Source organism: Epinephelus lanceolatus, chromosome 14 (genome assembly GCF_041903045.1).
Source record: "Epinephelus lanceolatus isolate andai-2023 chromosome 14, ASM4190304v1, whole genome shotgun sequence".
In the NCBI taxonomy this organism is placed as follows: domain Eukaryota; kingdom Metazoa; phylum Chordata; class Actinopteri; order Perciformes; family Serranidae; genus Epinephelus; species Epinephelus lanceolatus.
The window spans coordinates 27,522,654-27,541,192 of record NC_135747.1 but is presented as its reverse complement, the minus strand read 5'-3'; positions in this window follow the sequence as shown (position 1 = coordinate 27,541,192).

Below are 18,539 nucleotides of genomic sequence, written 5' to 3'. Positions count from 1 at the left end.
TTGTTGTTGGAAAATGCATTCATAGTCACAGCATGAGGAGACATACTGTTGCTTTTACATCCTGTTAGACATGATTGAAATTAATGATACCACTAATTATATGCTGGTGTACTATGCTGCTAATTATCATGTTTAATGTAACTGTTTGGCTTTTGATAGCTGTGCATTGTTAATTCAGCTGGTGGAAAAAGGTTAAAAAAATAACAAAAAGGCAATATCCAGCTATAAACCTTCGCTTTGCTCTTTCCTTTGCTCCTGATTGATGTTTCCATCCTTCTGCAGCTCCATTATTAGCTCTCACACACAGACCATTAGCAGCACCTCTGAAATGGGTTCCTCTCTGGTTTCCCCACCAGCTGGTTTATAAGTAAAGGATCTAGTGTTCTTTCTGATTGGACATGGTGCTACTACCGCTCAGTCCATGTTGGACTTTTTAAGCTGTCTTCTTCTATGTGGAGACATGCCAACCACAGTTATACAGTGGGGCTGAATGGATACACATAACTCACTGAAAGCAGTTATTATTAAAGTTCCTTTGGAAATACTTCTTGATAATGTGGCCTTGAATGGCGACTGCACTGCAGTGCTGTTGTACAACTAATTTATTAGTCTGCCAGTTTAATGATAGCAACAAGCTTGGCCCTGGGGTCAAGGCTTCACACTCTGGTGCAGGAGATTTTTTGATATATTTTTATACTTTTGTGCTTTTTCTATTTTTTACCATGTTCTGATCTAAAAGAGGAACATAGGTACTGAAGGACAAATCTATGATCAATAAAAAGAGAAAAAATCTTCCAAGTGCATAAAGAAATGTTTGTTTTTGAGTGTAAAGCACGTTCATATGTCCATTAAAAAGTAAAGAATGTTTAGCATTTAAATGAAGTACATCAGTCATCAGTGTCAAAATGCGTTCTTTTAATTTTCAGGGTTTTTTTTCCTTTATAACAGATGAAAGATTTAACAGATGAATACTGCGTAAAGCAGAATCAAAGTAAACATGAGGCTTTTTCAATGCACTGTTCAGGTCAAGATGTTCATGTGTCAAGAACCAGAGCGTTAAATATAATACATTACACACAAATATAACCAATAGGCCCACACTGCTTTCATTGGTGAAGGCTATAATTGTAACTTGAGCAGTTTGCAGCACACATCCTCCTAAACTTGAAAATGAAAATAGCATAGAGGTCTTCACGGGTCCAAAATTATGGACCCAAACCTTAAATAGGGTCAGGAAATTTGTTCCGAGATCCAATTGGATTGGATAATTATGAAAAATGTGTATAACTGACCTGTTTTTGCTTGAGATATTAGAGACCTGACTCTCTGTATGTATGAGAGGAGAGAGACTCGAGACCCGGGACCAGGCCTGCTCCCAACTTTCTGGCACTGTCACTCAGTCTTTTCTTCACTTTTACTATGGATCTTGTAATCTGATCCTCAGTCAGCCTAATCATGGTGGAAGTTACACACAAAGTGCTTATGAGTCATCAGAGGTCTTCTTGGATCCGCCCAGGTATTACGACGATGATGATGCTCCACAGTATCATCAAATCAACTTTATTTATATGGCACTTTTCATACAACAGTAACACAAAGTGCCTCACAGAGGTTAAAAACAACAAAGATCCAAAACAGAAAACAAAAAGAAAAGAGAAAACCCAACCCTCCCACCCAACAAAAAGCTATTTAGCTCATAAAATTGAGTTAGTAGCTAGGTAAGAATGATCTAAAACAGAGACATAAAATGCATCAAAACTAAAAACCTATAGGCTAACTAAAATAACAAAAGATAAAGGTTAAATGAGATAAGAACGTAACAAGAGGAAGGGTAAAAATATAAAAAATAAATAAAAAATAGATAATAGATGGATAAATCGGTTATAAGAGGAATTTAAAATAGATAAATAAAGAGATCAGTTAAAAGCCTGATTAAAAAGATGAGACTTGAGCCTCTTTTTAAAAACATCAACAGTCTCTGCAGCTCTGATGTTCTCCGGCAGGCTGTTCCACAATCGGGGGCCATAATAATTAAATGCCGCCTCCCCATGTGTTTTAGTCCTAACTTGTGGTATGGTTAAAAGGCCGGTGCCGGAGGACCTCAGGGTCCGCGAGGGTTGATATGGTAAAAGCAGGTCAGATAAATAAGAAGGCCCAAGACCGTTAAGACATTTAAAAACTAATAAAAGAACCTTCAAATCGATCCTGAGGCGCACGGGGAGCCAATGCAGCAATTTTAAAACTGGTGTAATGTGCTCCCGCCCTCTGGTCCTCGTCAGCACTCGTGCAGCTGAATTCTGTAATAACTGTACATTTGAGATACTCTTTTTGGGAAGACCAGAGCATTACAATAATCTAACCTACAGGAGATAAAAGCATGCATCAGCACCTCCGTGCTGGCCTGAGAGAGAAACGGGCGGACTCTGGCTATATTCTTAAGGTGGTAGAAACCTGCCTTTGTTATGTTTTTAATATGTGGAATAAAACAGAGCTCAGAGTCAAAAATCACACCCAGATTTTTTACAGATTGTGTTGGTTTAAAATCCTGTAGTTTTGGTAAAAGTTTCTCTCTCTGGCCTTCAGGACCAATGACTAAAACCTGTTTTGTCCTGGTTGAGCTGCAGGAAATTCGCTGCCATCCATGACTTTATATCTAAAATGCAGTTAAAAAGGGCATCAACTGGCCCTGTGTCATCAGGAGACACGGCGATGTACAGTTGCGTATCATCAGCATAACTATGAAAGCTGATGCCGTGCCTCCTGATGACGTCCCCCAGAGGAAGCATGTAGAGATTAAAAAGAGTTGGACCTAAAATTTACCCCTGGGGGACCCCAAACTTTATCTCATGGGTTCCTGAGGAACATGTATCCATACTTACAAAGAAGTGTCAATCGTAAGGTAAGAGATGAACCAGTTAAAAACAGTACCAGAGAGGCCGACCAGGTGCCTCAGTCTATTTAATAAAATGTGATGGTCTACTGTATCGAAGTAATAGAATGGGACCTGACCCACACCTGACTGACCATAGTAAAGTGCGAACCTAAACATGTATGGGTCCCAGGTTGGGTCTTGGGGATAGATGGATTGCTACATGAGCCTACCAGGCCCATAGTGTCAGGGGGCCCTCTGGCCTTCATTTGTAAAATGTCACTCAAATTAACACATGCTACTAACCAGGAAGACACTTGAAAAAATGACCTCAAAAATACCACAAAGAGATGCAAAGGAACTTCAAAGACACACGAAATAACTACAAAACAGGCAGTACAAGCACAAAGACACACAAAAATGACTTTAAAGTGACATAAAACAATAAAAAAAAAAAGACACAGAATTACCTCAACAAGACAGGAAAATACATCAAGGACACCCAAAACACTACAAAAAGACACAAAACATATACAAGGAGACATAAAATGACCACAAAGAGATGCAAAGGAACTTGAAAGAAACAAAATAAGTACAAAATGGGCAATACAACCACAAAGAGACATGAAATGACCACAAAGTAACACAGAACAACCAGAAAAGACATAAGATTCCCCCAAAATGACACAAAATTACATCAACAAGACACAAAATTACCCCAAATACACTTAAGTGACAACAAAAAAGACACAAAACAACCACATGGAGACACAACCACAAAAAGATGCATAAAGACTATAACTAGATGGGGGAAAAAACACAACCGCTGTGTGTCTTTCTTCCATGTAGGTGAGGTAGTGGGGCCTTTTGCATATCTGTGCCCAGGGGCCAGTTGTCTCATAATCCACCCACTGTTGTGAGTCCTACAGTTTGGGTAGACCCATGAAGGCCTCTATCCTAGAGTTTACTGACCTCTCACAGTGAGTGGTGAGATCAGCAAAGTTGTTAAGCTACATAGGCTACTTGTTTCTCAGAATTGTTGGTGGAAAGTGATAGCTATTGACCATCCTGGGCTGACATCACTGTTGTTTGCCTGATATGGACCTGGAAGAGAGGATCTAAGTTCATAATGCATCATGCTTGTTGTTTTTAAGTTGAAATAATAATATTGTATTATTTAGGGAATGTTCTAGTGATTGAAGAATATAACTGTATCATGTCTTGCCTCAAATTCCCATGTAAAAAGATGACACAATTCCATCTGTAGAGCTTGGCTCTCATGTGAGGTCTGATCACGATCTCAGCATGATCGGAAATCTGAAGCCAAACATGGTGCTCCCTCCTCCTCTTCCTCCTCCAACTCAATGCACAGTCTCCACTCAGAAATATGGAAATAGCGTGGCAGTGTATGAATGAGAGGAGAGCAGAACGCCTCCACAGCCGAGCGGAGGAGTAAAAAGGAAGAGTGGACGTCACAGTAACAGAGAGTGCGTGGGCACAAGAGGAAGAGTGGGAGTGAATTTGTGGGAGACATTCCAGTATAACTCTCAATCTGTCTTTTCTCTCTATTCATCACAACTACATCACCCTTAATCTAATAAATAACTCCTCTCAGTACTTTCCTTTTGATTTATAGGTGAATCAGTGCTGCCCTGTACCCCTGCGCTGTTATGTATGCATTAAATGGCGCTTGGCAATTAACACCATTAACACCAGCCAATATTTTGTCGCCCCTCCTCCTGTTTTGCAGCAACTTGTCCATCTGCTGATGAGAAACAGTGTCATGAGGAAAAAATATGACTGCCCTTGTCATACTTATTCTCAAAAGAATAATATGACATACCACTTATTTGCTCTCTTGCTGAGAATTAAATGTGAAAATCAACGGTTGTCCAGTAGATATAAGGCTACAGCTACCTGATAATTAGCTTAGCTTAGCATAAAGTCTGGAAACAAGAGGAAACAGTTAGCCTGCCTCTGTCCAAAGGTGACAATTCCGCTAACCAGTACCACAGACTGTATGAAAATAATGGACCTAGCCACTGTAACATCACCCATTGGTTTGTGATGTGACTTGAGTTAAGCCTTTTGGCCGTTGCCATCTTGGATATTTGAAGCCAGAAGTGATCAAATTTGTATAGGGGGGTGGTTCTGTGACAGTAGTGCCTCTCTGTGAGTTATATAAAAAATTCACCCCCATACAGTTGTCATGAATCGGGAAATTAACTATTTGAGACCAAATCATGGATGTATGAGGAGAACTGGATATAGTGTTGGAGGCACGGCTCCCTGTGAAAGTGGCACATGAAGCCCATCACTTGGTCTATACAGTACGCTTACTAGAAAATTTCGCTGACTGAACGATTAACTTCCGCAGGCTGTGTCAGCTACTTCCAGTTTAACCCTTTGCTAAATTGAATGGGGATAAAATGATTTAATTGTGCAGTTCTTTATCAAACCGAATCAATCAAATCCTCATCGTGAAACAAGTCAGTTGTTAGGGATTGTGGTAAAATATATCCACTGATTTACAATGTAAGTCTATGGGATAAAATCTTCTTGGGCTCAATGGAATCACATGACAAACCAGGAAGTTGTGAATCCATAGTTTGGCCACTATGTCAAACTGGCTTCAAAGCCTGGTGCAGTTCCTTGGAGCTTGGACCAAAACTTTTTTTCTACCAGGCTGTAAACATGTTTATTTCTACTGTCCAGTTTGGAGCATTTGGAGCCAGCCTCATGTGGCAGTTTGAGGAACTACGGTTTTGGGCACTTCTGCATCGGCATTTTTTAGCCACAGATGTTCCTGCTTGACCAGCACCTCTAAAGCTTACTAATAAACAAGTTATATCTTGTTTGTTTAATCCATACAAAAACAAAAATGTTAAACTGACAAGTGCTTTGCTAAGCTAACAGGCTGCTGGCTGCAGCTTCATATGTAATGGCCATAATTTAAAGTGGCGTCTATCTCCTCATCTAACTCATGGCAGAAAATCAATCAAATCAGGCACATTCCCCAAATGTCTCACTGTTGTATTGACTACAATAGAATTTAGGCTGTGATAGGAAGGAGCATAGCATTTAGGACTATTAGCTATTGTGCTAGAATGACAGTCAGCACAGTGCAGGAGGGTCTGCCCGGCCCTTCTGGACCGTTAGTACAATCAGATGGTTGGCATTCATGGACCGTCCATGTCTAGAACTGGAAACTGAGAGAGAGGATGGGACATGATGTGTGTGGAAGTCAGACAAAAAGGAAACCATAGAAACCAGCCACAGAGATGGAGGCGTAGCTGCCAGACGGAAGAGAGAGGGTGAAAAGGTGAAGAAATACTCTGTGTGAGATTACATCCCATCCCATCACAACCTGGCTTTGACATCTTGCTTGTCATAACTACACATGCAGAAATCAAACCGCTGATTAATATGTGGAGGAAGCAGAGCAGGAATGTGGATATCTGCTGCTACATAATTCATTTATCTGCACAGAGCATCTGTTCATTGACAAGGGCCTTTCAGACAGGAAGAGCAGCAAACAGTCTGGATGTATGCATCCTTATTCTTTGGTTGCAGTTCACATTTATGGAGATAACGTAGAGAAAAAGGTACACTTCGTACGGTCCAGTCTTCACAACATTGAGGAATAGTGATTAGGTACTGTTCTTTCCGAGAGCGAGAAGAGGATTGTGGGTGTTGTGTGAACATTAGCAGCTAAGGGTGTGAAGACTCATAGTTAAAATTACATTTTCAGTACAGCACAACTTTTCCTTCTTGTAATTACCCAGATATGTCATTAAAATCAGGGATGATTGGTCAAAAACAATATGTATTGTAGTGTAAGCACATATACGGAGGACTGAAATATCTCATCCGTGACTAACCAGTTTTTCATGTCATGATGAACAAAACTGATGGTAACACTTTCCTCAGCTTTTCTAGTCTTCTCACATCATAATGTAAATTACCAACTAATGATTATTAAACTATATGTTGGGACGAAATGCACAATTGATTATGCATGACACTGCCATCTGTCTTAATGTCACTCCATCGTGTAAAGGGTTGGGGGAGAGCTCTTGGCTCACTGCACAGTATACATTGGCTGTGTTTAAAAGACCACACCATAACTTACATACTAATTTACACAGCAGACAAATCTATAACGGCACATGATACTTAGTAAATAACCTTTTACCGTGTTTCATGCTAAATTACCTCAGTTAATATTACAAGCTGGATGTGGGAATCTCTTGCCAACTCGGCTGCTTCATTTACATGCTGAGTGAAGTCATCACTTACCATAAGCACCATTAACAAATGTGCTCCCACTAAAAGAAGCCCAAGTACAACAGATGAAAGGACCACGCATGCTGAAGCCTTCCAGCTACAACTACTGATGCTGAGAATGCTTAACAACTGAGTGGATGCTGAGGTTGTCAAAGAAAAAAATAACCGAAAATTGGGTAATATTACAAACATTTCATTTTTATATATTGTGCATTAGCAGCACGGTGGTGCAATGGTTAGCATTGTCACCTCACAGCAAGAGGGTTCCTGGTTTGAACCCGAAGTAGGGGGTTTGAAACCTGGCATGGGGGAGCCTGTGTAGAGTCACATGTTCTTCCTGTGTCAGCATGGGTTTCTTCGGGTACTCCGGCTTCCCCCCACAATCCAGAGACTTGCAGGTGACTTTAAATTGGCTGTATATTACATTATTATATTATAATACTGATACTTTGGGTCCCCAAGCCTGTAACCAGTATGCCCGTCAGTAAGGCATCCCTGTCTTTGAGTTGTGCCCCTGGTTATCTGATGACATTTTCTACAATGTTGTTTGCTCTCTTCGAAATCTGGATTGTTGATTTTCTCAGCAGCTGGTGAATTATTGAACAAAGCTATCATCGCACCAGCAGACCAAGTATTTACAGTACTATTAGGGTTGTTGTGGTGTTAATGGGCCCTTCCATTAGCCTCTGTGAAGGCCAGAGTAACACCTGCATCAACAAAAACACATGCACATGTACACACACGCTCGCAGACATAAATGCTGTCACACAGTTGTTGTGGGGAGGGGGGGCTACCCTCATGGGAGTTAGTTGTTTTTCAGCAGTGGTCTGAACGCGTCAGAAAATGTGCTTACACCATGGCAACGCATGCTGGCTCAACAGTATTACGGACTGTGGCTGTCCTTCAATGTCTCAGGAGACTCCAGATTAAACACAAAATCTCATACATGGAGCCCTTTGGCGACAGCATGTGTGAAGGATGTCACAGAGCTCTAAAGACTCTGCCTTTCTTGGTCGCCTTCTGCTTGTGTATGCATGTGTGTTTCCAACCTATTTGTGTGACATGAGTATTTCCCATCATCATCAGGGGCAACAAGGGGAAAGCTATAAAAGACTGTAACCGTGAACCCCTCCAGAGAGATAGGGGACGCCTTTGGCCTTTCACTGCGCCCTGGAAACTTCCATGTTTACAGACTCCATCACTGACTCCTCTGCTCCTCTATCAGCTGACAAACTGTTATGTAAAGCAACATAGTGGCAACAGCATGGTTGGCTGGTATTTGATTCACTTGCTGACCCAGACGCTCATATCATTTCACTCTCTCACTCACACCTGCTTCTAAAAAATACATTTTTCCTCCCTGCCACCTGCACATTTATAAGATTGTATGGGTTATTATGTTTGCTTTTTCCCCAGACAGTAATTTGCACATGCACACATACGCAAATATTACACTACACATCACTTTTTAATTGAAATTAACTGAAGAGACATTTAAAAATGAATTAAAATGACCCTTCACTAAGCCCCAACCCCCCTTGGTTTCTGTCTCTCAAGCCTGCATGTATGCTGTTTACCATGATATCAGTGACAGAGTTACTCTAGAACAGTGGTTCTCAAATGGGGTGCCATGATGCAAATCCAAGTGTGCCGTGGGATTTTGTGATAACGACACATTATTATTGCAATATTCAACTGGGCCTATGCAAAAAGCTATGAATGAATTTTTAATTGACTTGATCAGTATGTTGTGCACACCCATTCCTAGGCTATTGTGCACAGATATACATACGGGTGAGCCTTGAGATTCAATCTGTGTGAACAATTCTTTAAACAAAACGGGTGTTTGATTAAATTCAGAAGTAAACAATTTCTCATTTCTAGTCAGAGCTGGGGTCATCAGTGAAAACAAGTGATGTATTACTTATTACTTCTAAAAAAAGGAATGCATTACTTTACTTAATTACTCCCTGTAGACAGCTATTGGTTACACTATTCATTACATTAGTATATTTTTGTGTAACATTGCATGAGATGTCATGTAGGCCCTTAACTGAGCCTTTGCTAAGCCCTATCTCCTTTGTGATTGTCCATCAAGTTTTCTCAGCAAAACTGAAAAACGAAATAGCATTTTTAGAGAAGCAGACAGAAGCCTTTGAAAGACATATCCAGAATGTCAAACTCACTCAGAAGCCAAAAGAGGTTAACAGCACAATAGGGTGACCGTATTTTGATTTCCAAAAAAGAGGACACTCGGCCGGCCACGACATAGCCTACTTAAATGATACTTGCAGTTTACTCAAAGATGCCTTATAATTTTAATATATTTAAAATTTATATGTATGGATAGAAAATTCAGTTATATTACAAAATAATATCTCTCAAAGACAGAAATTCAGATAGGCCCCAATAGGGGACACATACACACACTAGAGTGTGGCGATCCGAGCCTGACGGTACCCGACGGGTCGGCCAGGTTTGGTCAGAAATGTAGCTATAAATTGTATTCGGGCTCGGGTCGGATTCGGTCAGCTTTCAGTGAAAATGTAGTGTAAAAATAAATAAAATCCTATTGTCTGTCCTGTTTATTGCTTGGGCACTGTTATTTGCGTAACAACACCTGAACAGAACACATACACACGTTGGCTGTTTGTTTCTACCTCTCCCCTCGCTGGAAGTCTCGGACCTCCAGCCGCCCGCCTCCGCCTTGATTAAACGCTGAAAATAAAATAAAAGAGGGAGACAGGTTTTTCCTATTTTATCTTATTTTGTTTTATGTCTCCCTCTCTTCTCGCTAGAAGCGTCGGACCTCCCGCCTCCCGCTCCCGCCTCCCGCTCCCGTCTCAAACACAGAGGTCTCCCTCTCCGTAGCTGAGCACCCACGACGCACGCCCGGCCTGTTAAATAGCTTGTAACCACTGTGTGACACAAACTCAGTGCTTAGGTCATTAAATAATGTTGGGCTCGGTTCGGGTTCGGACAGAAATATGCTGCCCGTGCCGCACTCTAACACACACACACAAACACACGGAAAACCGGACATTATCATCAATTTATAAAAACCCCCCCGTGAAAAGTGGACATGTCCGGGCAAAAGAGGACGTTTGGTCAGCCTACAACACAAAGACAGATGCTAAAGCCTAACTATAGGCTACTATAGGTGCTGCCAGCTGCCGGACCTCCACCGGTGGACAGGCGAGGAGCTCAAGGGAAAGCCAAAAAACATTCATCTGCACACACTGCGATGACACACAGCTGGCTGAACAGCAGAGTTTCCTTGCTTCCCTTCACTGGTTCCTAAAAAGTAGCATGCGTAACTATACATTCAGTAGGCTATACCTTGAGTAGCTAGCTAGCTAACCCTACGCTTTTCAGGGTTTGATTTTGGTGTGATAGTTTCCAGGAGAAGCTCCCACACAGTGTCAGTCCTGAACAGGTTTTATCTGACCTACACTGTAACCTAAGGACCTGCTGCTCTGCCTCGGACCTAATGCTAGGTTACTACTGTAGTTATCAAACCATTAAAATGTTTCAGACCTATATGTTAATGTCTCATCCTGCTGGCAGATATTTGTTCATCTATGCCCAACTGTTTGTCTCTTCATGGGTCCATTTCTGTCCTTTGTCACAGTCTCTGTCATCAGGCCTACAGCACTTACTGTCAACATATCAAGAGGTCAGGTCGATCATCACAATCATCTCTACATCTCTGTTATAACCGTAGGTGTGGAAGAGATGTCGGATCCTTCAATCTTAATCAAAGAGTCACATTGTTTATGAACTCGTATAAGCTTTGTTGTTGTCGGTGCACGTGAGGGCTGATTGTTAGCTGTAAGCCTTTCCTGACTGGAAGTTCCCAAATGATCTGAATTGATGCTGACAGACCCATGCTGTGTCTAGTCTCTATTTATTAAAGGTTGACAGTGTGTAACTGAAGAAAAGACATTGCCTCTGATGAAGACAAGTGAAAGCGTGGAAGGCGGTGGTACAGTAAATTCTCCCATTTCACTACCGTCACACATGAAAGCTCAGATTGTCAACCACCCAATTTCTTGCATATCAAAGCTCCTCTCACATGCTATCACTGTCAAAGCCCGTCTCATGAGGCCGCAACCTGCAAGACCACTATTTCGTGGATCCCAAAGGCCTCCAAATGCAAATGTACATCTAATGACTCCCCCCTATATATCCTTTCAATATATAATTTATTCTGTACACAAGGGCAGCCATGCGTTGACCAAATGCCTTCCTCTATACCATGCTTCTGGGGGTTTAATCCTTCTTTCATATATAGCTGTTTGCATTTTCACTGCCATCTGTGTTTTGATTATTCTTGGTTGGCATTTAATATCATATACAGTAGGTCTTGCTAGAACATCGTTTTAAGCAAATTCATGCAGATTGAACTCACTTTAATATTTTTTTTCTCGGTCTACCTGCACTGTATACAGCACAGTATGTGCAGATATACATTCCATTACCTGCATACACAAGACCACATGCACACATGCACTCTTACCATCATGCTGAAACCCCATTAAACAGAGAATGGAACGAGTGAAATGTTGGTATGTAAATGTATGTAAATGAAGAACTCTGCTACAGCGTGTGTCACACTGAATGGCGACAGACACTCTCACTATCACGGTAGCTGCAGTAACAAAACCTCAACGCTGTGGTCCTCGGGCTCCCTGCCCCCTCATGTCAAACCTTCATACTGGGTTTCATTATTCAGTGCACTCCTCTCTTAATTGTCTAACAAAATCATTATATCTGAAATTTGGAATTGTGCTTAATGTATGCATAATTAGGCCCTATCTTAATCAATTACAGCCATCTAAATTAAACCACGGATTCATTATTGAGTAAATGATCAAGATCTTAAAGCGTCTCTCTAGCCTGGTCTTATTTGCAGCACTGCTGGATGTATAATGTGTTCAGTATATTAAAAAAAGATATAAAATCATACAGTCCTGATTGCCCAATAATGGACACGTTTTATTCAAACTTGGAAGAGAACGTCTAGAAGGATGAAGCTGGAAATATTCTATATTTTTGTAACTGTCAGCAAATCCAATGGAAAGACATAATCCAGCAACACATTTGTCTCTCTTTTCCTTTTCCTACTTTCCTACTTTTCCTACTCTTTCTGTGACTCCCAATCCCAAGCCACTGTTCTCCTAGTCTTTGATAACAGGTCAGAAATTTGGATTTTTAAAAAAGACTGAACAAGTTTCTGTAGCACATGGGCACTGTACGTTTTAGCAAGTAAACAGTGAATTTCTTGGGGACTATTTTCAGTGGATTGATACACATTTGTGCTCTAGTACAGAGGCTCTCAATTAACCTTTCACTAAGCCCTGCCCCTTTGTGATGGTCCACTGAGCTCTTGGAACAAGTATGGAACCCACACTGTAACTAACTGCACTCCCTGAAGAAATATTATCATATTTTTGGAAAAATGAAACAGTGATTCCAGAGAGAAGCAGACAGAGGGGTCTACAGTCTGTGTTTGAAGGATATATCCAGGATGTCAAACTGACTCAGCAGCAACAACAGGTTAAAAAGTTAAAAGATCGTTAGAAGCTAAAGCCGAACTATAGGCTACAGATCACAGTGTAAAAGTGAACCACCACATCACTACTGATCGCCACAGAAGACAATGAATATAGAGGGAAACTTTGCTGATATTGAACCAGCTGTGTGGCATCGCAGTGTGTGCAGATGAACAGTGTTCATACAGTGTCATACTTCCACCAGTGGACAGGCAGGGTGATCTGGGCAAAAGCAGCATGTGTATTCAGTAGGCTATACCTGCACTTCTCAGGGTTTGATTTTGGTTTTGGATTGGGAAAGAAATGCATATCTCCTTCCAACCCCGCCAGGTAAGAAGTATCATTATCACACATGCCAACGTCAAGGCACATTTAGCTCGAAATCCACAAACCCAGCCTGAAAATGAAGGAAATGTGAAATGATTGCATGACCGTCTATGGAGCAACATCAATGCTGTGTACATGTTTATGTGAGACTACTTTAAAATAAACTACACGTTAATCGTAAAGAGGAAAAATAACACCCTATGTAACACTGTGGCTCTTTTGTATGTTATTGAAAGAAGAACAATGGAGGTGGATGGCACAGAGGGATAAGATATCAGGCTTTGACTACACAAACGGTGCTTGTTAGTTGGATGAATTGTTGGTTTTGGTGTTTTCATGGGATTTGTTGGCAACAAGGACAATGTTGAATGTCACCAGACTCATCGTGTGTCGGTGTTTTGGTGTCTGTGGGTGGACTCATTCAGATTTTGGTGCATTTAACAAAAGCTTAACCAAATAAAAAATCACTTTTATTGAATAAATATTAATTTACTGGTTTGAGGCAGTAAGTTAAGGATTCTGAGCTCTGATCGTACGCTGCTTTTAAGGAATAGAAGATGAACAAACTTCTACCTAAACCTAAAATACAGTTGATAATGGGTTGCTGGATGAAGATGTTCCAATATTGTTGATTCAGGATGCAGACAAACCCAGGTATCTGTCCCACAGGGGGTGTCCAGTACACAAGAAGGACATTTCCTGTGTTCTCTGGCAATCAGTCCACCACCCCCTCACATCCTCCCGCCCCCGTGGTTGCCAAAACCACTCCATTACTCCTCTAGCCACTACCCACACAGCAAGCCTCTGACTGATGAATGTGCAAGCAGACAGAATATTTTACCCTACTATATACTACACATGCTATCTTCTCTGATCTCCACCCACCACACCAACTCAAACGTTTTGAGAGAGATACGCCGCAGAAGCTTCCAGACTATATGAAGACAACCTACGAGAAAAGCTTTTTTCTCGATATGGAAATATGTCTGATTCACTGTAAAAGAGGAAGATGGACGCAGATCATTCTGAAATGTTAAATATTTAAGAGCTGCAGGCCTCCAGCCAATAGAAGGGAGGGGGGATGGGGGAGGAGGACTGAAAGTGAGAAAGATGAGGAAGGAGCGTGTAGAACGATATAAAACTCCATCCTTCTAATTTCAGTGTAGACTTCATTACATATTCATGTGATGGTGCAACCATTATGTATGTGTGTGCATCGCAGCCTGTGATCATATATATTACCCATCACTTCCACTTTAATTGCATGCGGCCGAATGAGGGTGGGCTCATATCAATAATTCTAATAATACATGAAAGCAAATATTCTCGTTTTTTAGATTATTTGCTTGAACGCTCTCTCTGGAGTGTTGGATGAATGTATTTATGAACATAAATGTGTCTGGGATGTGCTATTATGACTGATTCTTTCATTAGCGGAGCTGGTGTGCACGCATGGCCCTGTCTGTATGTGTGTGTATGTAGCTGTGTATCTGTGTGCATGTTTATGTGTGTCCCTTTGGCTCCATATAGATTTTCATTACAACCCCTATCAACATCCAATTTATTAGATATTATGTCTCAACTTGTAGCATGTTGCACCTCAGATAAATGGGATTACGGTGCTATTGTGTGCCTCTGTGAGGGCCATTCAACAAATTATTTATGTTATTTGAAGTTTATGTGCCATGACTAATAAAATTTTAAAACCATTACAAAACAAGACAGATTAATTTAAGAACAAAAATAATAACTGCAGGGCCAGCTGGTAAGCATTCACCTTTATTCCACATGTCGCCATCATGTATACTGCTGAAACAGTACAGTAAATCACAGATGATGATAATAAATACATTAAGAGCTAAATAATACACTATGATCAAACTTTGCTTTTGTTACTACACAAGTAGCAATGATAGTTCAAAGTGAATATTCAAACCAGGGACATTGCAGTTGCATAGTACCCACTGTAGACTGCAAAGCAAAGTGTTGTTTTCCAGTGTGAAGTAAAATCAGTGCAACCTGAATGGGGACACTGGTGATGAGTTCTAAATTGCTGGACATATACAGTACAACTCCACTACAGGATGTGATGAGGATGTAATTAAAGCTGTATATCAGATGAGCTAATAACCTTCTAATGGCACCATTAAACACTAGAGACCATCTTGTATTGGGATCACTCCAGCCTCAATATCTGTGACTGAAAGTTCAGGCAAGACACAATGTCAAGCTCAGCTCACATCCCAGCTACATCAGCTGATCTCAAACAGCACAATCAACTGATGGAGCAGCTGATTGATGGAAGGGAGTCAGCTGAGAGATCACATGATTCCTTTCTATGCTATCAATTGGCAAATCTCATTCAGGGCGCCCTATTTAAACTGCTCTGGCCTGCCTACTGTTGCTGCTTCCTCTGCAAGCCGCTTTGCAACCCGTCTCCACCCCAGCTCCTCCTTTTAATGCTGTGTCTCCCTGCCTTAGGCTTTCCATGTAGGCGCATGGAAGGGCAGAGAGGTTTGCTCTCTCTGCCTCAGGCTTTCCTCATTTGCATGTGGAAAGGCAGACAGGTGTACTCTCTCCGGCCTTCTATGTAGGCCACAAGGAAAGGCTGGCTGTGCAGTTATTATTTTTGTTCATACCACCAAATATATCCTGCAAATGGAAATGAAGTTTTCTTTGACTTAAGTGTTCCTGACTGAATTATATTTGAACAAGAAAGTTGAGCTGTGCAGGAGCTAGGGGTGGATCTGAGTCACTGTGGTGACGCCTCGCAGACAGCTTGTCACTCAAATGGCCCTGCCCTTAAATGCATAACTTTAAACCTTAATAAAATGTAAATGGGTGAGTTATATAAAAATTCATCCCAAGTGAAGTTAGCTACAAAGACTAAAACCATATTAGTTTTGTACAAAACTTTACCAGCCATCCATTCTGTTGCAGTAACAAAGGCTAATTCATATTTCATAACACAATTTGTGTGTGGGAATTAACACGGTTGTTCACAAACCATACATAATTGTGTTCCTTTTCACTTTCGTTGGGGAAAGCCCTCTTTGACCGGAGGGAGTGTCGTCTTCTCATTTGTGGCAAAGTGTCATCAACATCTAATTTAAACACTTGATTGGCTAATTACACTACATGCATAATTTAACTCTGTGACCTGTCTTGCCCCCTTTTCTGTCCTGATTTAGATTAGTACCACAGCCCCACCCCCACACCCTGCATAAATGTATGCTGGGATTTACTGCATAGTGACACCATCATCTCCCAAATTGATACAGTAGCACCATTACAGGAATTAACACCCCCCCCCCCCCCCCCCCCCCACCCCCCCCACCCACACACACACACACACACACACGTACACATGGCTTGTTGAGAGACGATTGCCCCTAATACTTGAATCAGCCATTCAGTTCTAGTTTTTTGTCATAAACTACTTTTTATGAGCCTCTAGACAGTGTGTATGAGTGCATGTCTGTGGATATACATGTGTATGTGTGTGCTGAGCAGTGTGTTTAACAGGTCAAAAAACAGAATGCTAAAGACCAAATAAGAGCAGTGGTGCCCCCACATTTTTTTTTTTTTTAATAGAGGCAGCCAGATAACGCAGCTGAATATCTTGGGGTGGCACACCAAAACCACAAGCCATAACTGTATTTCAGGAATTCTATTATGCTGTTGTAGTATTTGGGCTAGCTGATAACTATGTTTAATATGAGAGTTAAGGAAGCACATACTGATATACTGGTACAGTTAAGATTTAAGTTCCACAACAATCCTGTTGTCTTGCTTGAACACCTGTTCAATGTTTTTTTTGTGAGGGGGGGCATTTTTTGCCTTTAATTGATAGGACAGTGAAGTGTGAAAGGGGGAGAGAGAGAGGGAGAGACATGCAGCAAAGGGCCACAGGCTGGAGTCAAACCCGGGCCACTGCGGCAACAGCCTTGTACATGGGGCGCCTGCTCTACCACTAAGCTACCGATGCCCTTACACCTGTTCAGTGTTTTGAATGAGGTCCTCCATCTTTTCGATTTGTGTCTCTGCCTCCGCTATTTTTTGATTAATGTTTGAGAGCTCGGGTATGACTTCGTTTAACTGTTGTTTGTGTCTTTGTGAAAGTCCTGTATTTCTTCGAAAATTCTTGTTAAACTTGTCGTGTTAGCCTTGCAATCTTGTATCCCTGTGGGGGTTCTGTTCTCCGTGTTTTCCCAGGTTGCTGCCTCCTCAGCGGTGCCTTTCTTGTTTCCATCCTTCTTCCCCATTCTTGCCCCATTTAAAAATTCAGAAATATTATGGAGTAATTCTGTTGTTGATGGGGCAAAATATGTGTTTTCTCAAGGAAGCGTTTGCTTTAGGCTGCCTTTTTGGGCGATGACATCACCATCTTTATTCAGTGTTTTCATTAATCATCAAACCTTTGACGAGATGCATTAGTGATATCAGGAGAAAACAGAGTCAGTCCATACCAAGCCCTCAGCAGTCATTCTGAAGCATCTATACAAACCCTGATCTTTAACATCATGTGATCCAACAGCTGCGATCATCCTGAACCAGTGTTGTGTTTATCTCAGCCATATGCCCTAAAAAGTCATCCTGTGGCTCTGACACAACACAATAAGCACAGACTTCCATTCCGTCTGTGTTTAACTTATAGCTGTCACACGGAGCTGCTGCTAGAACATAAAATCCATGTGGAACAATGTGACTTAGACACTCTAATGTGCCCCTTACAGCAGTGAGACCTGAATTATGGTTTCCTCTGTGAATCCTTTAGATCTTGTGTCCTGTATGTATTTATCCAGATTGTTTCTTGAAGTGTCAAAAATCGGTGCCTGGAAGTGGGCCTGTAGGCTCCCGACCTTGAACCTCTTGTCTCTTATCAGTTGTCCTCAGATGTTGATTTTGATATCTTAGGTTCAGCTGGTAAATACTTAAAGAAACACTGGAAACAGGCAAAGTCCGATGCAATCAAGTTTAATGTGTCAACAGGCTTTAACACATACAACTTAGCGAGTCAGACTCCGGAGTGTGACTGAAAACCTGCTCTCAGAGTCCTGGCTTATATGCTGGTGGAGATTCAAATGAGTCTCCACCTCTTTTTGTTAATCTTTCCCTCTTAAGTCCAATTCTATTGGTGGAAAACCTTTCTTTGTGTCCAATTCTGATTGGGCCCATTTTTAATGGTGTAATACAGCCTGGAATTTCCCAAGTTTTCCACCCTTAGGTCTGGTTTCGCTTTCACTCTATTTTTAAAAAACATGTGAATTTTGGGGACTTTTTATACAGTCCTCAGTGCTCTCATCCATACAAGTGAACCTTTAAAATACAATATGTGAATGTGTGTGTGTATTACAACATTTGAGTATGTTTCATCGTTTAACAAGACATAGTGTGTTCTTTCAGTAGGTGCATACAACATGATTACATAGTCTGGTGCTATGGTGCTATGAGTACTTTGACACATACATCAATGTTTTATCATATTTAAATGTAGATCA